This window comes from Euprymna scolopes, chromosome 46 (assembly GCF_053919585.1).
Source record: "Euprymna scolopes isolate OS-2025 chromosome 46, ASM5391958v1, whole genome shotgun sequence".
Classification (NCBI taxonomy): Eukaryota; Metazoa; Mollusca; class Cephalopoda; order Sepiida; family Sepiolidae; genus Euprymna; species Euprymna scolopes.
In genome coordinates, this window is record NC_136527.1 from 175,042,971 (window position 1) to 175,067,312 (window position 24,342).

A 24,342-nucleotide genomic window follows, 5' to 3' on the forward strand; every position below is an offset into this window, starting at 1 on the left:
AAATTCTTTAACAACAAAAAAATTAAATCATGTGTTGATGGTAAACATTATTATTTTAACAGAAATCACATTTTATTAAAATAAACACATTTTTGACGAAAATATAAATGTAAGATTCTGGCACTTGTACAGTTTAATCCAAACATGTTTAAATGAAAATATAAAAAAAAAAAAGGTTATACTGTACGTATCTGTTTTGGACTGAATATCTCCAAAGAAATTTCACTTAATTTGATCGAGTATTTATTTATTTTTGTTTTTTGTTTTTGTTTTTCTTACAGCGGAAAAACATGTTTTTTTTATGACAGCGCGTTGAAAATACTCATCTAGGAATTTTTGAACACTCCAAGGGGAGATAACTCAATTTAAAGCGTTGACGCTCCCTCGCCATCTTTAATATTAGCTTGGCTTCTCTTCCTAAAAATCGAACCTTTTGCTCGGTATCATAACAAATTGTTTTTGTTCGCTGTAAAAAAAAAAAAAAAAAAAAAAAAAAAGAAAGAAAAAATACCATTTTTTAATGTCCTTATTAAACTGTACAAGTACCGAGATTTTTATGATCGGAGCTTCTCAGCTTCTGTTCACGTTTGTTATAAAGCATGGCGGAATCAATATTTTTATTTAATTGCAAAAAATAAATAAAAAAATAAACTTATTTTAATGTTTAAGATTAATTTTAAAATGTACAAAATACAAAAAAAAAACTTACCTTGCATTTCATGAATTCAATACGAAAATAAAATCAGGATGAATTCGTTTTTTTTTTTTTTTTTTTTTTTTGTAATTCTTTTGTGTTCAACACAGAAAATTTGCTTTGTTTGTTATGATTTCTTTACTAAATTGATACAACTTTTGTTTTTGTGTGTCCAATTCATTAAGAAATAAAATATATGAAAGTATAAAAGAATCCAAATTAAAAGTAGAAAAACACGATTTTAACGTGAAATTATTTAAAAAGAAAATCAACTGCTAAAGAACAAAGAATTTAGGTCATCGTAACACGGTGTCATCAATATTTCATTCCTTATGTAAAAAATGTCGGTTAATTAGTTAAGTGTGCCGAATTATTTTGTTCCTTGTGTAAAAATATCCGTATCTGTGTGTCACGTTTCGCGTAATCACCAGTTTAATCTTTATTTTGTACCTCGTGTAAAAATGTCCGTTCATTATTTAAATGTGCCGAATTGTTTTCATATCAAGTTTAGATTATATTTGGGTAAAATCCATTGAGAGCGTATGGTGATTATATGAAAAAATAAAGCTGTGTACGCATTGTAAATGTTTCTTTTTTGTGTCTTATGTTATACATTAGTACATTAGGGGTCATTTCGAGTTAAACGTTTTTTTTTACTGCACTAATCTGAACTAGAGAAAATCATGATTAAAATGTGTATGTCTCGTCTAAATAACTAACGATAATTCTCTGATATGGCCAACCAGACAGGTGATCAAAAAGTCAGATCGAGCGAACCGGAAAACGAAATGAAATTAACAACTTCTAAACAAAAATGAGTACCTTTTTACTTGACTAAAAAAAAAAAAAAAAAAAAAAAAAAAAACTTACTCGGCGAGAACACGACTGTTTTTGCTTTAATAAGTATTTTTAGGGTTTGTATTACTGTACACATAGATTCGAAAAAGTTGTCAAAAAACAAATATATAACAAATAAATGCTATCAAAGGCAAGGTAAGTTACTTTTCTAACAAACTGGATATATTTTTTGTGTTTTTATTAAATGTAACATGTTTATTCAGCTCGAAAACCATACAGTGTTTACCGATGTATTGGCAAATTCCAGATGGAATCTGACTCTCTCTTTAACACGGTAAGTTTGGGAAAAGGTGTTATAAATTAAAAAAAACTGGATAAAATACTGTTAGAAAATCGCTCAATATATGTTACCGTGACATAGGTCGACATATATTTGGCGGTTTTCTTAACAGTATTTTGCCTGTTTTTTTATTTATAACACCTTTTCTCAAACTTTCCGTGTTAAAGAGGGGGTGAGGCGCCATCTTGAATTTTCCAATACATCGGTAAACACACACCGTATGTTTTTCGAGCTGAATAAACATGTTACATTGAATAAAAACACGAAAACTATATCCAGTAAAGTAGAAAAGTAACTTATCTTGCCTTTGATAACATTTATTTGTTATATATATTAGCAACTTTTTCGAATCTATGTGTACAGTAATACAAACCCATTTTTTATTCAAATGTAACAAATAAAAATTTCAATTTGGCTTGAACTTTGCGGTTTTCGGATAATTTTTTATTTTTATTATTGTTTTTTAGCCGGATTTAACTAACAAACAAAACAAAACAAAAAGAATTTTGGTACCTATGCACTTATGTTACCGTTATTTTCTATGGTTTAAATGCCTTCTCAAACGTTTGAAGTGTTTCTAATGTTTTTACCTATAACTATAATCTTTGTCAAAAAAAAACGGCCAAAAAATATCCAACAAGAAAATAAAACATAAAATAATCCGAAAAGCACAAAGTTCAAGCAAAAAAACAAAACAAAACAAAAACAAAAAGGCCAGTTGTCAATTAGGTCCCATTTCGTTTTCCTGTACGCTCGATCTGACTTTTTGATCACCTGTCTAGTTGGCCATATCAGATATCCATCGTTAGTTATTTAGACGAGACATACACAGTTAAATCATGATTTTCTCTAGTTCAGATGGGTGCAGTAAATAAACTTTTAACTCGAAATGAGCCCTAATGTACTAATGCATAACATAAGACACAGAAAAGAAACATTTATAATGCGTACACAGCTTTATTTTCTCATATAATCACCATACGCTATCAAGGGATTGTACCATAAAATATATGAATATATAAAACTAAGATTTATTTATTTTTTATTTATTTGGATTAGTCGAACTACTGTTAACATCCAAGTGCCTATTGAGTAAATTCGTTTTATTGTTTATTTTTATAAAACAAGATTTCTTTCTTGTGTTTTCGTTTTTTTGTTGTTTTTTTTTGCGCTGACGAACTGAGTAAGTCACGCATGTCGAAGTTGCTTTGATTAATTAAACTCTTTACGACTAAGACAATTAATTTTACAATATAGTGTGCCAAATAATTGTGTCAGGCGTCTGTATAATCGTGTTTAATTTTTAGTCGTGAATAATTAGTAAAATCAAGGCAGGAACTAATAAAAAAAATAAAGTTGCTTATCTTTTATACACATTGTTAACGAAAAACAAAACGGAAAATATGACACACAGAATTGGAAAAAAAAATCATATTAAAAGTATCATAAAAAATCATATTAAATAAAAGTTTTCTTTTTTGAAAATACGTTTTGTATCAATTTAAAAATGTATTCGCCAAAAATAACTTCTTGATTGAAATTTGAGTAAATTCATTTTATTGTTTTATTTTGGACCAAGTAAAGAATAGAGACCTTGTAGCAGAAGACGACGACCGGCGTACATTTCAAGTGGCACTGGTGGTTCGAGTATAACGACATGGCGTAGGTTGTTTGTAAACATGTCAAATAGAAGGCATGGTCAAATGTTTGCGAGCAAGATTTTTTTATTAATACATTTACAAACTTTTTAAATTTTAAAATGAAAAAAATATATATTTACAAAACATATTTTGGTATACCCATATTTTTAATATTAAATATTTACAAAACTTTTAAAGGTTAAAAAACTTTCTTTTTTTACACAAAACTTTTTAATGTAACAAAACGAACGTATTTAAACAAAATATATTCAAATAAATGGGTGTCTCTCTGAGTGCGTTTCTTTTAAATATATACGAACTTTTAAATAAAACTAATAATAATAATAATAATAATAATAATAATAATAATAAAAAGAATGAGCTATATTAATTACATAACATTAAAAACTGACGTTGTAACTGAAAATTTCTGACGCTGATTTCTCCTGTCTATTAAAAAATACATAATTTTTTTTAATAAACTTATTTAAGCCAAACTTTTTAATAGCAAAAACAAAATCTTCGTTTTAATAAAACATCGTTTATTTGCCAAACACAACATCATCTAATCCTTTCACAATTAGGTTGAGAGAATTGAGTCTTTTTCACAGATAATTTACAACATCCGCCTCCCCTGAAATTACTATTTTGTCAACTGAATAAGTCAGAATGCATAGTTCAACTTGTTTTAGATGTCAAATTTCTTGGCTTATGGCTGGTTTTTCGAATTCTGGTGTGGAGACTGTTAGAGATCTATATCGAAAAAAAGTTGAAAGTGACAGCAAGTCGGATTTCTTATTCTTACGAGATTGATAGGTTCTGGAAAAAACGTTAGTGATATTTACATGCAGATCAGATAATATACACTTTCAGAAGTTGAAAGTGACAGCAAGTCGGATTTCTTATTCTTACGAGATTGATAGGTTCTGGAAAAAACGTTAGTGATATTTACATGCAGATCAGATAATATCTGGACGTTAGAAATGATGTGGATGATATCCTGGTCGAGAGAAACGGGCTGTTTTGTGGCGTGTATCGAAATAGGCAACTGGGAATAAAAAAAAGAGGATGTCCTTACACAAATCGATGGTTTTCTGCTCAAAAGAAGCGGGGGGGATATCTGATTTTGATTGCATTATTGAGGTGAGCGCGTACGCAAACCCATCACTTAAAAATAGTGCACCCGAGTCATCCACATTTTGGACGATCTCAAAGATGAAACCAACCGCAGTGCAATGGAAGAGTTCCGCTCTGGTGGAACGACCATAATGATCACCGTTTAATCCTATGCAAGGTTAATATAGGTATTTATTTGCTTCCCCATGAAAGCAAATGTGAGACAAGGTCGGTCTTAATGACAAAAAAACATTTCCCTAAGACAAGGTAAGCATATTTTTTTTGTTACCACAACTGTTTTTATATCACACTCTTATACTCACCACCAAATGGATATCAATACAATGCTAAAATACCTCCATATATTTTGGCAAAATTTTCATTCATCAATAACAACAATTCATTACAATATATTTACTATCATTTAAACTTACCAACATTTTCACAAAATTCTTCAATTCTGAAAGAAGCTTACGTTTTACCCTACAATGATTCAATGTCAAGGTCGTTTAGAGATGAACAACATAAATTCACAACAAACACAAATCCCGATGGTCTGCCTCATGAATTGTATTTGAGATTTTCTCTCATGTTGATACTGATTCTGATGAATATTCGCTTGCCGAGGGTTTCATCCCAAATCAATTCAAATGCAGAGGAAAACGGATAGGTATTGCAGGAAAGAATTAGATGATTACGGACCCATAACAGCTAAGCACAAAGCTAAAGATTCCGACCAAGTTTCTATCAAATCAGTTGCAGGTTGTTATCGGTGACTTCATCGAACTAAAGCAAAAGTATGGCGTGAATGACAAGCTTCTGGGATTGACTTTTACTCTTGATTTGAAATGGAACACGTACATCAAGTCTGTTGCCAAGTTAGCTGGAAAAATGGAATGGTAGGATCCTATTACCGCTCCAGAAGATATCTCACTGCTGATGCAATTCTCTATCTATATAAAAGCCAAGTACGTCCAAGGATGGAGTACTGCTGCGACCTCTGGGCAGGAGCTGCTAAAAACAGCATATCCTGCCTTGACAGACTACAAAATAGACTTTGGGGATTATTGGGCATGTTCTTTTCTCTTCCCTGCAACTTCTCTCCCGCAGAAAGACGTTGCGAGCCTATTTTTTTCTTTTATCGTTATTTCCACAACTGGTGCTCGTCTGAGCTCCAATCTCTGCCCCCCTAGCCAATCTTTCACGAAAAACACCAGTCTAGCTGAAACCACTGTTAATAATTTTCCCCACTCTTTATCTCTGCCTAAATCAAAACGTAGATTCCATGAACAAAGCTTCTTTCTTAGAAATGCACACCTGTGGAACTCTCTTCTGTTTGGTTGTTTCCCACCTGACTACAACTTGGAAGTCTTTAAGTCCAACATAAACAGATCCTGATAAACCACCCCCTTAAGTAAGACATTTTATCAAATCTCCAATACTAACGATTACTACGATATTATTCCATTGATTACTGTACACACAATAACCCTTATCCCCAAGTGGCTTCTGGACTTTGATAAGTGGTGACAACCCTGTAAAAAAAAGAATGGGAGATCGATTTAAAAGAACCATACCGTCTTAGAGAGATTCATGAAAGACGACACGGAAGCTGCGCTGATAAATTTAGATCAGTCCCAAGCTTTTGATTAGGTCAACCACTGGCATCTATTCTAGTAGCAACCAGATTCAAACAGGACTTTTACAAATGGATCTCCATATTGTACCGGGTGTCAATGGCAGCGGTATATGTAAACAGAAACATTCAAAATCCTTCGCCATCTCTCGGTTTGTGCGTTAGGGCTGCCCACTGTCTCCTCTGCTTTACGTCTTTGTGTTGGAGCTGCTATTTCACAATCTAATGCGTGATGTGGAAAGTCTGGTCCTGCCTGTGAAATTGCTCTACCGGCTGAGTTGAAAGCCAGGGTCTCTGCATTCGCTGATGACATAACCGTTTTTGTGTCATGATTCAAGGACATCGTTGGACAGTACCAGTGGGTCTCATACATTATAAAAGAACCACAGGTCAAAATGAACCGCAGCAAGTCAACAGATTTGTGGTTGAGGGCCTGGAGGGGAACCGACACCCTTCCTGTTTCCTTCAGTTGGACGGACGGTCCGGTTTGGATCTGCGGCGTGTTGTTCAGACCAGGTTTCCAGCTAAAAAACGAATTGGTCTGAGGTAAAATAAAAAATCAAAGCCGCTATCGACTCGTGGGTTTGAAGAAAATTATAAAATCTTAGAATACAGCATACACAGATAATACTGGGCATATATTAACTAGTTGACGGCTGGCATCGATCCCGAACAGCGTCGCTCACTGGAGGTTTCCTACATCATCCATGGCGCTAAGCCGCCATAGGGTAGGGAGAAACTAGTTGTGATTCTCGTGATCGTGGCCATAGACAGAATGGTGATATAAACGTTGAGACATCATGAGGAGGATGAGATTGAATCTTTTGCGGATCAGGATTTGACTTCTGTCTTCAAGCACAAGCTTAAGGTAAAGATCAGATGTGACAGGAACCTGTGATCGAACATAGATAAAACAAATAAATCATGCATTGAAGAAAATTATCCTTTACGGGTTGACACCTACATTTTTATGCTCATCCTTTAACTTCCTCTACTTGCAAACTATCTAAAATCCCTATAGAGCGAGCTGTCCTTTTTTCTTTGGGGCAAGGGGAAACATTGGGTTCACATACCAGTCTATGTTCAGTATCCGTTTGAAGGAGACTTGGGGCTGCCAAACTTGATGTGTCAATGAGATGCCGAGAGGCTGGCTTTTTTGACAGTGAAGTCTGCATGGGACGCTGTACTCGAGACCATTTTCCCAACCTCATCTTTTACCACATGGTCGAGGTACATCAAAAGCCATGGAGCAACATACAGATCTTGAGAGTGTAAAGTCACACAAAAGAAACTATCAGGGTTCAGAGACCTTTCACGACTTACAAGAAATGAACTCCAGAATGAACTAGTGAAAGGAAGCCACCGATGACCTGCTCGTCAACATATGGAGAAGATCCGCTACCAGTCGAGCTTGGCGCCAAGTCCTAGTCATCTCAACAACTTCGAGTTTTCCTTGACCTAGAGGTTTCCTACATCATCCACGGCACTAAGCAACCATAGGGCAGGGAGAAACTAGTTGTGTACCTCGTGATCCTGGCCATAGACAGAATGGTGATATAAACGTTGAGACATCATGAGGAGGATGAGATTGAATTTTTGCGGATCAGGACTTGACTTCTGTCTTCAAGTACAAGCTTAAGGTAAAGATCAGATGTGACAGGAAAAGATTACTTCCAGCAACCTGTGGTCGAACATAGACAAAACAAGTAAATCATGCATGGTCTCCCGTGAGTACACAGTGGACGAGACATAAACATGACTAAGTTCAGCATCCACCAAATGGACGTCAAATCCTGGGGAAAATTGGCAAATGGCACAGTTTTATGCCTTAGCATATGTAAATTTTAGTTCTGTACCATGCAGAAAATAGTTTTTACTAAATCCATCATTTGCCCACCTCCCAAAAGTCCCCAAGGCCTTAACATATTTAAATCTGAGTTGAGCATCCTGCAAAACTGCTAAACAGACATAAACAGATAATTTTGGACAAATATGGTAAAATAGTCCCAAAAATAGAATGTGTTTATTAGCCCTAAAAGAACCACTGGAACACACCCAATAGTTATCGTGAAGTATAGACAAACAAAAATAGAAATCAGTTTTGAGAAAGTTTTATAAAAATCAAAGGTCTCAATTTATTTAATAAGCACAAAAGTGTCAATTTTAGTCATGTTAACCTAAAAGGTAACCGTCGGGGGCAACCGGAGTTTTCTCGAAAAGCCGTTCTGTTATTTTTTTAATCATATCATATGCTTAATGTTTGTGCAAAATTTAAAAAAAATTCCAAGGCGTGGATGTAAAGGCGAAGGGACAAGGGTGTTAGGGGACCAATAATGAGTCGGTGCAAAGGTAGAGGTGCCAATTTGGAGTTTGTGTTTCCCGCCTGACCATGACCCACACAGTGTCAAATCTTGCCAGACTCTAGACTCCTAAAATGCCTAGATTAAGTTCTTAGCTAGCCGAGTTAATGGCCCTCTCCAGCCGTGATAAGAGACCTCAAAGAATCCCTCATCCACACTTTTCTTTTAAGTCCAGGGCCACTATAATAAGTGATCCTTCCTTCAAGCAACTTAATATACACTCCGACTCCCTTTTTCTTTCATCGCATCAAGAATTCAACCTGCTTGTAAAATTTGATGAAACTTTTTTTTTATCTTTCAAAACTTTTTTATCTTCCAAAACATTTTATCTTGGAAAGATAAAATGTTTTGTTAAATGAGTTTAAAATATAGCAATAATAAATAAATCAGGATATAATAAAATGGAAAATATTAACTTGATACCAATAAAATGTATTGTTTAATGATTTTCAAGTATAACAATTATAAAGAAATCAATATATAATAAAATGGAAAATATTAACTTGATACCAATAAAAAGTATTGTTTAATGATTTTCAAGTATAGCAATTATAAATAAATCAATATATAATAAAATTGTAAATATTAATCTGATACAAAGAAAATGTATTGTTTAATTATTTTCATTGTTGAAAGTTCTCAGTAAGCACTGTGATTGATATTCGTTGGATTTGACGTTCTCAGTAACATTTCCATTTTTAAACTTTTTATGTACTGCCCCATGCTTATTATGATGACATGTTTATTTTACAGTGAGACATAGACTTTATTATTTTCATGCTACACACATACTTTGAACAAATATGGTTTTTGTCATCTGTTATTTTTTAACGCATTATTCACGAAAAATTATTAAAATAGTGGATGGATTTGTTTATTTTAAACATTGCATGAAATCAAAATGTTCAATCTTGGAACAAATATTTAATTTTTGAATGTTTTTTAAAGTTTAGATATTGTCAATTTTAAGACGTGTATCTGTATTCACAGCAGGTCTTCCATAAATTTTGTTTATGAATTTTTATAGATTTTATTAGTCCATTTGCTCTTAAAACAATCGTTGTAATGTTTATATCTTTTTAGATTTTTTCGTTTTTAACAATTTTATACTTCCTCTTGTTGTATTTTATGCTTCGCTGTTGTAATGTTTATATCTTTTTAGATTTTGTCGTTTTTAACAATTTTATACTTCCTCTTGTTGTATTTTATGCTTCGCTGTTGTGTGCTCATGACAATATTCATTAAGAATACTTTCACCAACCATTGTATTATATTCTCTGCTTTCATTTGTTTCATAGTTTAATCACACACGAGTCTTTTTATTGTGTTCTATGTGATACTAATAAACGAAAATTTATCTTTTGAATAAATGCAAATTGTTACACTAAAACGATACACATATTTCGCAAGAATATTCAACAACTTGTGTGTCTTTTCTTTCATTAATTAATAAAAAAAGAATATGCACACATTGTTCACGTAATTGACTTTTTCGCTTTGCACTTATGTGGCATTTTCTGGGTGTGAGTTCTCATATATTTCACTAAATTTGATTTCTGAGAACAAGAATATCTAGACAAGCTGCAAGCATATGATTTTTTTACTTTTTTTATTTTACATTTGTTAGTTTGTAGAGATCAAGGGGCTTCTTCCTTGGGATAACACATGATTCTATTATAGTTTAAATTTACATCCGAGGGCTCTTTTAATCGCATATGTATAACTAAAGTTGATTTATTCGAAAAAGAGTATTCACCCACTTCACAAGAATATGGGTTTCCCCTTTTTTGTTTTATTTTACTTCAGTCGAAGTTCTCAGAAATCAAGGGGCCCACAACCTGGGGCTAACACTTGAACTCTATATGAGATACATAGATATTCGATCGTACAATGTAAGTTCTTTATCTCTCAAATATATATGAGATACATAGATATTCCAGTGTTGCATTAATGTTCTTTATCTCTCAAGCACTGAGTTAGTAAAGAAATTTAGAACATAATTTTCCTCTCCCCAATTAACCATTTTTATACGTTGTAGTATAGCTTTCATGTTGGTCTCATGGTCTTACTGGATTCCAGGACAAGAATTTTTCTAATCTGGTGGAGTATCCAGCTTCGTGCTATTACTTGAGGAAATATCACTTGGAGAAGGTGCACCACTCCTCGGAAAAACTGTGGGGTAGCCGTAGTGAGATTTTTCCCTAGTGTGAGTTCGCATATGTATATGTTTTGTATGTATATATGTTTTGATTTTTGAGAACAAGAATATCCACACACAGGAGTGTGGTTCTTCCCTTTTATGTTTTATTTTACTTCAGTCGAAGTTCTCAGAAACTAAGGGGCCCACAACCTGGGGCCTACACTTGAAGTCTATATGAGATACATAGATATTCGATCGTACAATGTAAGTTCTTTATCTCTCAAATACTGAGTAAGTAAAGTTTTCCCCAGTGTGAGTTCGCATATGTTTCAGTAAAGTTGATGTTTGAGCACAAGAATATCCACACACTTTACAAGAATGTGACTTTCCCCTTTCCTTCCTTTTCTCTCCAGTGTGAGTTCTCATGTGTGTCACTAAACATGATTTTTGAGAACAAGAATATCCACACACTCGACAAGAATATGGCTTTTCCCCAGTGTGAGTTCTCATGTGTGTCACTAAATGTGCTTTTTGAGAATAAGAATATCCACACACTTCACAAAAATGTGGCTTTTCCCCAGTGTGGGTTCTCATATGTTTAACTAAATTTGATTTTTCAGAACTAGAATATCCACAAACTGTACAGGAATGCGGTTTTTGCCCAGTGTGAGTTCGCATATGTTTCACTAAAGTTGATGTTTGAGCACAAGAATATCCACACACTTTACAAGAATGTGACTTTCCCCTTTCCTTCCTTTTCTCTCCAGTGTGAGTTCTCATGTGTGTCACTAAACATGATTTTTGAGAACAAGAATATCCACACACTCGACAAGAATATGGCTTTTCCCCAGTGTGAGTTCTCATGTGTGTCACTAAATGTGCTTTTTGAGAATAAGAATATCCACACACTTCACAAAAATGTGGCTTTTCCCCAGTGTGGGTTCTCATATGTTGAACTAAATTTGATTTTTCAGAACTAGAATATCCACAAACTGTACAGGAATGCGGTTTTTTCCCAGTGTGAGTTCTCATATGCTTCACTAAGTTTGATTTTTCAAAACAAGAATATTCACACACATTACAAGAATGTGGCTTTTCCCCAGTGTGAGTTCTCATATGTCTCACTAGATGTGATTTTCGAGAAAAAAAGTATCCACACACTTTACAATAATGTGGCTTTTCCCCAGTGTGAGTTCTCATGTGTGTCACTAAATGTGCTTTTTGAGAACAAGAATAGCCACACACTTCACAAGAATGCGTTTTCATGTTGCTTACCAAAGTTAATTTTCTGAGTCTAAACTATAACTGTTATCTATTGTTACTTTTGTAAGAGATTTTTTGTGTTAGACTTTCTTGTACTTAAAAAAAAACACACTGTATTTTAAACATATTATTCTGCAATTCAATCTCTTCATTATTTCACAGTAATGTGCGGATTTTAACAGAATTTCAAAGGATTTGTTAAATAATATCCAGTAAAATAAATGTTTTCAATGATGTTACTGCAGTCTTCCACATAAATCAATACTTTTCCATGTAATAATGTTTTAAGAAAATCATCCAATAGATACGTTCAAGCATGAACATCTGTAAATTAAAGAAAAATAAATAAATCAGTAGTTTTAGTATATCAGAATTCTGTTTGTTTATTGTTGTCAAGATTAATTTTATTCAAAACACATAGTAAAAAAACGGGATATTTTATATCAGCTAAGAAGCTGTTGCTACAGACATTTATTACGATATGATATATCTTGGAGAAAATGTTATCTAGTACTTTTTATAATTTTTATATTTGTACGGAAACATGCGCTCTCACAAACAATATATATATATTATTTTTTTTATTTATATTTGTGGGAAAAGAAAAAACAATCATACAATCAAATGATAAATACACAAGCACACACGCATATTATTTTTCCAGAGTAAAAAAAACCTTAAAAGTAAAAATGATTTAATTTCCACAGGGTTGCTGATAACTCGCAATTTTAACCTGTTCTTCGCATTTTCTGTTATGATCAACTGGTGATATGAATGCATGCTAAACAATCAAATTTCAAAATGTTACACAACAACATGTTACACAACAACAAATGCATGTTACACAGCAACAAACTAACAATCATGGTATTGCAAACAACAGCGATTTAGTGATGAAAAGAATAATTATGTTCTAAAAACACAAGTAATTAATCATTCAAAATGATAATACCGGAAAACTAAACACGTTATAAGAACCAGTAAGCAACTCTAAACTCTACAACATTCTGAAGGATTGTTTCTAGTAACCGCCAACTCTCATTTCGCCATTCACAAGGTAAGAAGTTGAAAATATATGCATATATACACATATATATATAGAGAGAGATATAAATATGTATATATGATGATGATTGCAAGTGAAAGTCCATGAGCCGAAAATGACTTTAGCAAAATTCACATGCTCGAATAGACATGACACTGAAGACGGTCAGTGGTATAAATACATATATATATACATGCACGTATACATACACATACACACATATATATAATCCACATATATGCATACATACATACACATTACATAATATGCATACATACACATACTTATACATACATAAACATACACAAGACGGTCATTGGCTTACAAATATATAAACGCAAATATACATATATACACATACACACATACACATCTGTAAACATACACACTGCATAATAAACATACATATACAAACACACATATATATACACATAAATACACATATATACAAATTCATGAACACATATACATATACGTACACATATGCACATATATATACATACACTTACCTACATATACATACACTTACCTACATATACATACACATATACATACACGTACATACATATGCACTCATACACATATACATACATGCACATACACATATATATGCATGCATACACATACACACATCTACATACATACATACATGCATAAATACACACACACATATATACACATACACACATGCATATGCATACAAACATATATACACACATACGTATATGCATACATATACACATAGATATGCACACATATACATACACATGTACATAAACATACATATACCTATATACAGAGATACATGTAATGATGGTAGATCAATTATTACATGCTTCCAGTATTTCAGGCCTACATGCGTCACTACTTTTCCATCGCAATAGGACCATTTTTTATAGACAAATGCCTGAGGGAGTATCTATACAAGATGGTGTTACAGAGGTTTAGCTTTGTACGACAGCTAAATCTCTCTTTCAGTTCAAAATGTTGACATCCAGCAACAAGCTTAGTGTGTTATAGATTATTGTATTATTGGTGTGTGTAGGTAAAAGAAGATGTCTGTTTATGAGAGAAAGGTCTGGTGTGTATGATTTTTTATTATTATTTATTCTGGAAAATATTTGTGTGGCTTTTCTCTTAGCATTCAATATGAAAAGCCACACAAATATTTTCCAGAATAAATAATAATAAAAAATCATACACACCAGACCTTTGTACGGCAGCTAAATCTCTCTTTCAGTTCAAAATGTTGACATCCAGCAACAAGCTTTGTACGACAGCTAAATCTCTCTTTCAGTTCAAAATGCTGACATCCAGCAACAAGCAAGAGCAAGATAGCCAGCAACATGTCAACATGCAGACCAGCTTAATGCGGGTACTGGTCTCTCGCTTTATGTTTTTTTAACTCAGAGATTGGCTTCTCCTAGAGTGGTTGCCTTCACCACGGCTTATGGGAGTTCTCTACACCCCGGATACACATGGAAATAAACACATGCGTACATACAGATGTACGCCAACATGCATATGCATGTGCACACACATGCAAACATAATCACATAGAGGCACACAAATACGCATATACACACATATGCATATACATACGTATACACACATATACATATAAAATACACATGAAGGAACATTCCAAAAGTCATAAATAGTAAGTAATCAGCGACTGGACCATTTTTGTCCCTTTTTCCTTCCTGATCTTTTTCTTCTTTTTTTAATAAAAAGTTTGTTCTAGATTCATACTTCTGCAGCACATGACAATTATGTTGACAAACTCACATAATTTTCCAAATAAATCAACGTATGAATCGACAAGAATACACTCCCACTGAAAATGATTTAAAGGCGCTTGTATCCTCGTCGATTCGTACAAACATTAAACATGATATGAGTAAAAAAGTAACAGAACGGATTTTCCGGGGAAAATTTGGTTGCCATCCTAGGGTGACTTTTTGTTAAAATGGATAAAATTGACACTTTTTGCTTATTAAAAAAAATTGATGCCTTGGATTTTTATAAAACTTTCTGGAAAGTTATAATTTACTGATTTTTATACAGTTTTGGTTGTCTATACTTTGCAATAATTCTTGGGTGTGCCCCAGGGGCTGTTTTAGAGCTGATAAAAACACTCCATTTTGGGGACTACTTTACCATATTTGCCCCTAATTGTCCGTGTATCTCTATGTATTAGCAGTTTTGCATGGTGCTTAACTCAAATGTAAATATGCTAAGGCCTTGGGGACTTTTGGAGCTTAATGGAGCAAATATTTGATAAATGACTATTTCTTTTTTCCATGGTACATAACTCAAATTTACATATGTTAAGGCCTAAAACTGCACCGTTTGTTTGTTTTCACCAGTATTTGACGTCCCTTGGGGACTTTGGGGGCTAAATGGTGTTGGGAAGGTGCAAATGGTGAACTTAGTCATTTTTTTTATGCCTCACTCATAATGGACCATGCATGCTTCACTTGTTTAAATTTCAACTTTAAATTATTTATCCATTTCAGTTTCTAACCTTTAACAATCACAAAGGGGGGTGCTTTTGCATCTGTCTCCTCAAATAGGGGGGCATTGAAGGTAAGTAATATTTTTTTATAATTTCAAATGAAAATCCCCCCCTCATTGATAATAATTTTAATATTTAGAAAGCCAGTCATAACATAAAGTAATGCATACTTTCACCCAACAATTTAATTAAAAAGTGTCATTTTATAGTTAAGACTAAAATAATAATAAAAAAAAACATTATTAAAAATAAAATCAATATATTACAAATAAATGTTAGTAAAGACGAAAAAAACATTTCTAGGAGAAGCCCTTGTGTGTGTTATTCTTTCACCTAACAATTTAATTAAAAAAATGAGCCATTTTATTGTTTAGACCAAAATAACAAAAAAAAGTATTAAAAAATATAATCAATATATTACAAATAAATGTTAGTAAAGACGAAAAAAAACATTTCTAGGAGAAGCCCTTGTATGTGTTATTCTTTCACCTAACAATTTAATTTAAAAAATGAGCCATTTTATTGTTTAGACCAAAATAACAAAAAAAAAAGTATTAAAAAATAAAATCAATATATTGCAAATAAATGTTACTTAAGACGAAAAAAAATTTCTAGGAGAAGTCCTTCTGTGTGGTATACTTTCACCTAACAATTTAATAAAGAAAGAGCCATTTTATTGTTAAGATCAATATAACAAAAAAAAAGTATTAAAAATAAAATCAGTATATTACAAATAAATGTTACTAAAGGCGAAAAAACTCTTCTACGCAATTGGATAAGTTTTTTACATTGTATACTTATTTTAAAGCGTTTATTTACTTTGAAAATTTATTGATGAATTTACGTTAGAACAAGAAAACATGGCTATGACCATTTTTAATTTATTTTCGATAATAAACTACGCTTAGTGAAATGATAAAGATTTAACAGTATTTGTTTCTACATTAAGTTTCTACTAATTTGTGATGGCCAATAAAATGGATACACATTTTAAGTAAAGTTTATAAAAAAGAAAGTGATGCCAACATTTGCTAAAATTTAAAAGATTGGATAAAACAAAAAATGAAACGAAATTTTTATCGAAAGACAGAAAAATATTTCTTTTAAAATCTTAAAACAATTATCGAAAAGAAAAACTCTTTTGTGCTTAGTTGAAATTATTGTACAAAATTCAAAATTTTATGTGTTTAACCTTAAATATGTATTTGGTAATTACTATTATTTGTTTAGAAATCATAATTTTTACTTTAATAAACACATGTTGTACACAATTGAAAAATATATGTTTAGAGCTTTTTTTATTTTTAATGTGAGATTAATCCTAGATTAAACCGTCTATTCCAAAGTATGGCGAAATCGATTTTTTCGCCCGACTGCTTTTGTTTTTTATATTTAAAAAAATTATTGAGTGTAATTTTATTTGAAAATTTATTGGATGTAATTTTTTAAAGTTTATTTTAAGTGTATAAAGAACAAATATAACTTACCTTCCATTCGGGATGAATTCGTTTTTCTTTTGTGTTCAAAACAGAAAAATTTGTTTTGTTTGTTAGGATTTCTTTAGTAAATTGATACAACTTTTGTTTTGTGTGTCCAATTCATTAAGAAATAAAATATATGAAAATATAAAAGAATCAAAATTAAAAGATGAAAAACACGATTTAAACGTGAAATTATTTAAAGAAGAAAATATCAACGGCTAAACAACAATGAATTTAGGTCATCGTAAAACGGTGTAATCTTTATTTCGTTCCTTGTGTAAAAATGCCCATTCATTAGTTAAGTATGCCGAATTATTTTCCTATCAAGTTTAGATAATATTTGTCAATATTTTAGGCTTGTCGCGATTTTTTTTTAAAATTTATATTTGTATATATGATTCTTAAAAAATGAAAATATAAAAAAAAAACAGGGTTTTTTTTATGACTGAATGTTAGGGTTTCTTTAGTAAATCGATACAACTTTTGCTTTGTGTGTCCAATTCATTAAGAAATAAAATATATGAAAATATAAAAGAATCAAAATTAAAAGATGAAAAACACGATTTAAACGTGAAATTATTTAAAAAGAAAACAACAATGAATAAGGTCATCGTAATAACACGGTGTAATCATTATTTCGTCACTCGTGTAAAAATACCCGTTCATTAGTTAAGTGTGTCGAATTGTTTTCCTATCAAGTTTAGATAATATTTGTCAATATTAATATGGCTTGTTGCCATTTCTTTAGTAAAGTTATTTTTGTATATACGATTCTTTAAAAAATTTATATTTGTATATACGATTCTTTAAAAAATGAAAAGCGGGGTTTTTCTATGACTGAACGTTTTATTATTTATTTGGATTAGTCGAACTACTCGAACGGCCAGGATAAGAACATTAGACGGTGTAACACTAATTATGAACCGTCAAGAGTTATCGAACCTACCAAAGCATAACTGCAATACTGCCAACATTAGTCTGTTTAATCCAAATAATTCTCATATTATAAATATTTCTCATTTAAAACTCAGTGAGAGGAAGGAATTGTACAAACGACAATAAGTGACACAAATCGATTTGAACCAAGAAAATAAAAAAAAGGTAATTTTTTAGATTAGGTCCACCTCCACAATTTTCTTTTAAATGACAACTTTGAAAGTTTTCGACTATGCTGAATACGGAAATCGCATTGAAATTTTGCAGAAATAAGAGGTTATAGAGATATAAAAAGTTGTATTATGCATTGTATTCTTTGGTGGGCATCTTTGTTACACGCGTGTGCGCGCCATAAACAAATCTACGCATGTAACAATAATATTTCTATTACTTTTTATGCAACTTTAATAGTGTACTTTGGAAGTATAATCCATAAAGGAAATAAACAACCCACTTTTAAAAGAGAAATTACGAGTTTTTTTTTATATTTTATTCGCAGTTTCATGTTAGAGGTGTCAAAAATTCCTACAAAAATTTCTGATACACCTATTGGTGTGGTGGTCAATGCTATCCAGAAATAAAATATTACATACTCGGTTTTTATTTCATTGTGCATGCAAACAAGTTTTATTTGTATAAAAAAACTTTATGCAAATAATCCTCATGTTTAAATATTCCCCATTAACAAGTCAAATAAGAGGAACGAATTGTACAAATTAAGGCAAATAATAAAGATTCATTTGAAGCAAGAAAATAAAAATATAACCACATGATTAAACTATGAAACTTGCAACTTATTGTCATCAAACCCGATTTGATTAGACTTACAACTCAATTCCTGTGTGCCATGTTTCGCCTAATCATCAGTCTGGCGAGATAAATGGAGTTTTACTTTCAAATTCCTCCTCACGTGGTAATGACGACGTGTGCTTCTCCGTCATTTTATTTTTGTTTGTTTTAGGTCAGAATACCCCTTTCAATTAAGTAGTTGTTTCCATATAAAGCGTTAAAAAGTTAAATGTGCTTTTTTATCTAAGAGAGTCACCATTTATCAAGGCCAGAAGGCTTCCCGAGGATAAGAGTCAAGGAATGTAAGGCGTTAGTGTAGTAATGGTTAATGGTGTAAATTATGTAGAATTTGATTATTTATGGGGACGGCTCAACAAGAAATTGTTTACATTGGATTTGAAGGCTGACGTGTTTTATTCAGCCAGCAGAATAGTGTTCCACTGTTCCACAGCCGAGCAGTTCTGAGAAAAAGCTTTGTGCATGAAATCTGCGTTTAGATCTGGTTGTAGCTAGTCGAGTGATACTTGTGAAAAGTAGCCAAAGGGATATCTTATATTGAAGGTCGGTCGAGCGATTGCCATAAAAATACTGATAGAGCAGAGATAGGCTCGAAATGTCCATTATGTGAGAAAGCAGTAGGATTTTAAACCGGCGTTGAACTCTATAGATAGGATGCGTCGAGTATCACCCGCTCATTGAGAGGATGCGTTGAGCATCACCCGCTCAGATGGCAACAGTATTCCATTTGAAGGTGTACTTGACTCTTATAAAGATTGCCTCAGTGAGATACTTACGAGTAGTTCAACCATTTTTCCAGCGATCATGGCAACAGATTTGATGTATGTGTTCCATTTATAGATGAGGAGTTAAGGTCAGTTCCAGAAGCTTGTAAAAACATGGAGCTATATCAAGACGAGAACTATTTATTCAAATTGGAAGTCAGCGCCATTGTTTTCAGAGCCATTGTTTTCATAGCTTGTTTTCATAGCTTGAATTAAAATTAACCAGCCAGAGTTTTCCCTATTGCACTATGTTTCAAGATCTTGGTTATTACTGGCCTTTGAAGTGTGCCTAAAAAATGTCACTGAGAATCAGGTTATTTTGGGGGAATATCTTTGCAGACTCGTGAATTCATAAAACGCCTTCTTCATATTTCGTTTTTGGATTTTTACACCGTCCAAAAAATTTATCTGTAAAAATATGTTTTGACGGTGAATTGAAATGAAAGTGTTGTAACTGTTGGTTTGTTTACCTTTCATGTTTATGAAATAATAGCAACCATGTTTCCCTAATCATTATTGCGGCAAGTTAAATGCAAGTTTTGCTTCTTGATGTGAGGTGTGATGTAATCAACCTGAGGGAGCAATTTTCCCCTCATTGGGGAGCTTTAGATCCCCCCAGAGGCCCGAAGGGGGCCGAATAACTATGCTAAGATAGCTTTAAACCGTTTCCGGGTGACAGTAGGTATCCCGAGGATTTAGAGAATATAACTATATATTTTATTTAATTGTCAAAATAGATATTGTTTGGAAGTTAGATAAATATATTTTGCCTTTAAAATTGATGACAAGAACTTAGAACAATAACATAATACTTTCTCGCCTTGACGAACTTAAAAGCTAGATATCGGACTGACAGGGATGACCTTAGGAGGTCATGGGAATTTAATATATCTGTAAATCTCAGATCACAAAATTGGTTAATTGCACACCCGCAAAATCTGGGGTGTCGTCGCGTGATCTGGTTGGCTGTGGAGAGTTCCACTCCCGACCACACACCCCACTATTAATACGAATGTCACATGGAAATTAGCCAATTTCGAAGCAGTTTCCGAAGGAGTTTGTGCACGAAATTCAAAGTAACCCGCCGTTCCCTGAAGATGTGACCCCTCCTCCAAAAAACCATCTGACGTTGTCTGTGAAAAAGATTAGAGACTTTGAAAAACTTACTAAGAACTGAACGATATTGTAAAAACATTGTACACACGTTTGTGAATTAATTCTGTAGAATAGAATTCACGTATCTGTTTTTCTTTCTGCTTGTAGCTTCGATATTTTCTTTCAGCATACAAAATTCAATGTAAAAACCCTCAGAGAAAGACTAAATGAAACGAGCTGAGTTTCTAGACAAACAGGGGTCCTAGCCGAGATTCATCGGTGTGGGGTTACATTATTGGTGCTGTGAGCAGGATAGACGCTGTTTTGTTTCCATGGAAAAGAGAGAAGAAATCTTTCCACAGTGAAGAAGGGAAATATAATAATCTTACATTATCGGCGGCCGCGACAAGAGCATTTCCAGGACGTACTAAGAAAGAGACAGACAGACTGGGACATTTGAAAAAAAGGAAAGAAAGACAGAACTGAAAAATATAGAAACACAAGAAAAAAATAGTTAAAAAGAAAACCTCAGTTGACGACAAGTGTCTGTGACATATCAGCGGCAACGAAAGAGACAGAGAGAGCAAGGAAAAGGACGTAACAGAGTCGGGGTAAGCAAACATTTTTTTCTCTGCTTGTGGTCTGTGCGGTTGGCCTAGAGAGAGAGTAAGAATGATTATATTGGGGGAGAGGGGGAGTGCATGTTTAGCTTTGTCGCTGTGAAATTAACGTATATAATCAGAGAGAGAGAGACAGAGAGAGAGAGAGAGAGAGAGAGAGAGTATAAGAAAACGTGTTTTTGCTTGTTGTGAATTTAACGTAATATTAGTACACATAGTAGTCATATATCAGTAAATCGAAGAGAGTAAGAAAGATTATATTGAGAGAAGAAAGAGAAAGTTTATTGTTTTGAAATGCTAAAACAATCGGTTATTATCCAATTGACGCTTAAATGAATCGTATAATTGTGTCTATATTGAATTAAAGGCTTGAAAGGAAGAAGAGAAAGTGAAAAGGTTTTTGTTGGTTTTTGTTTACAATTTGTTGGTGATTGCATAATTGTTTCTTTTTGTTATTCTTCTTTGTTGTTTATGTAATTGTAGAAGTAATTGATATTGCGTATATTTGAATATTTGAATATCATAACGGCGTAGAGTGATTTGGTTGAATTAACGAGAAACTTTGGCGGTTTTGCATATCATGGGGGCATGGAGAGATAATCAATAATACTGATGAGATAAATAATAAAATTATGCGAATATCTACTTAAGGCGTAAAAGGGAATTTTTAATTGCTATCTCAGTGTAAAATGGGATCGCATGATGCGGGCATTATAACAACAGCAGGAGGGGGTTGTGTGGCGTCAGGGAACGATGGTGTTGGTGGCAGAGATCAAGATAGAATTAACTTTTTATGATGAAGGAGAGAAGGCCTTAGCAGCTCTTTCGGCGATGTTGGTTGAGGACAAAAATATCAAGTGACAACCTGACAGCCCAGAAAAATATATGGAGGGTCGGAAGACGGGCTTGATTCTGGTTGATGTCACCAGAGACCGACGACAAGAGATTTGAATAACGTGGTTGAGATTAGATGAGAACTGTGAGATAATGTCTACCTCCTGGGGAATGAGAAATCGGAAATGGGATGATCTGTGGCTCCATGACCCACCACATTCGAGGCTAGAAGGAAAACGGGGTACTCTTCCTTTAGAATAGTTAATATGAGGGTAAAGAGTTTTGTTCACTTATTTTAAAGTGATTATTCATTGAGTTCAGTCGAGAGCGAGTTAGCTTTCATGATAACGATTTTTTACTTTAATTACATGTAAACTATGAAGGAAGAATTCCGATGATTGAGTTTAGTTGAAAAAAAGTTTGATTTTTTTTAAATGAGAATAATATTTTAAGAAGTTCATGAACTTTGACGAAACATTTTGGCTGAATTGATCTGTGTATTTTTATGTAGCGATGTTGAACGCTGTTGTGGAGAATTAAACTTTTAAGGGTTGTGTTTTTATGCATTCAAAAGAGAATAATTGGAAATATTAAATTTTGAGGTTGAATTATTTTTTTTGTTTTTGTTACTTCAGTCTGGAAGGATTTCGCTTATTAAACTGAAAAAAAAATGTAGTTGAGTCCAGTTGAGAATAATTAGAAGCATTCATTCCGGCGATTAAATTGACTCTTGGCAGGATTAAGATTTTGCCTCAGTCAGGCAGGATTTCTAAATTGTGAAATAAGGGTTAGGAGGCCGCGTTCTGGGTGAAGAATAATTGGAAATAAATATTGGCATCACTGAGTGAAGTGTGTGGTACATTCAACTTAACAAAAAATCGACTAAAACATTGCGCATTTTAGTAAAAAAAATAGTAAATAGTGGGTGATAGGGGGGCGTTGTAATGATTGTTGGGTGGCCCTCGGTTTTGGATCCGGCCAGGAGTTACCTGATACCAATGGCAATGTATCTGCCCTGCATAGGCCCGGTAGTCATTCATAGGTGTTGTGTACGGAATGGGATGGAGAAATAGGTGTAGTATGAATGATATCTATACAACACTTAGTAAGTTATGTTGCTGCTAATAGTTATATGGGGTATGAATGTAAAAAAGCGAGGCGATGAGCATTTCAAGGCTAATTGCATAGGTGGCAGAAGATAGACTGGTTCGAGCCTGCCTGTGATTCTGGAAAATGCGGCTGCTGGTGCTGAGAAAAACGAGACGCAACCCAAAGAACTCTTTGATGCCGAAATCCAAAAGAACTGATTCTCTTCTTTTCTTTTCTTTTCTCTCTATTTTATCAAATTCTCGCAGGACGCTGAAGCTAAGACACGTCGAAGGAAAATCCCAACGATACCTTGAATGGCCATCTATTGAGGCGAGAAGAAGTCCTCATTGAAAGAAATTCTTACAAGATGCTTATGAAGGAGATTTGAACTGTGAAATAAAAGGTGAAGGTTCAGCTACAACTGATTAAGGTGAGAAAGATTCCCCTAACTTAATAAAAAGCGGGTCCTTTGAGAACCCTCATTAGGGCTCCATACCCTTTATTAGGAGACCGTGCTGTTGAGAGCAGCGAAATGAAAAAAAAATCTTGTAAATTGTGACTGACACTCTGTGAAAAACAAAAATTAAACTGTGATTGAATTGATGAAAAAAATGGAAAAAGGGGAATAACTCTTGTAAAAACTTTGGAAAAATTGAGTAATTTTATTTTGAAATAAAAAGGGGGTAAAACTTTTAACAAGAGAAGTAACTTGATGGACTTGTTGCATTTTATTCAGTGACAATTTTAAATGATGATTATCTTATCATTGAATTATTAATGTGAATTGAAAAAAAAAGAATATACAAACAAAGAAAAAAAGACTGTATTAGCCCTGATGAACTATGAACTTTTACTTGTTGATGATATTATGAACTTTTTTAATTGACTTTCTTATGGACTTTTGAATTAAAAGGGGGAGAAATCTGATTAAAGGATGGATATTGGATTGTGTGTATGTTATCTTTTTGGTGGGTAATTTGCTGATTGAGACCGAAGCAATCTACGATCGATATGGCATGAACTTTGATCCAAGCAGTCTTCGATCGAATATGGTATGAACCCTGATCCAAGCAATCTACAATCGATATGGTATGAACCCTGCTGATCCCAGAAAGTTAACAGAAATAAAAATGTTACCTAGTCAATTGAACATCACTTTCTGCAGA

General features: G+C 33.1%; 1 non-coding gene across 1 annotated transcript; it reads right to left on the reverse strand.

Moving 5' to 3' along the window:
* Positions 1–4,610: 4,610 nt before the first annotated feature.
* On the reverse strand, positions 4,611–4,774 carry LOC145271701 (U1 spliceosomal RNA). Its single transcript, XR_013866092.1, has one exon. It is a non-coding gene; the product is annotated as a U1 spliceosomal RNA (small nuclear RNA).
* Positions 4,775–24,342: the final 19,568 nt, after the last annotated feature.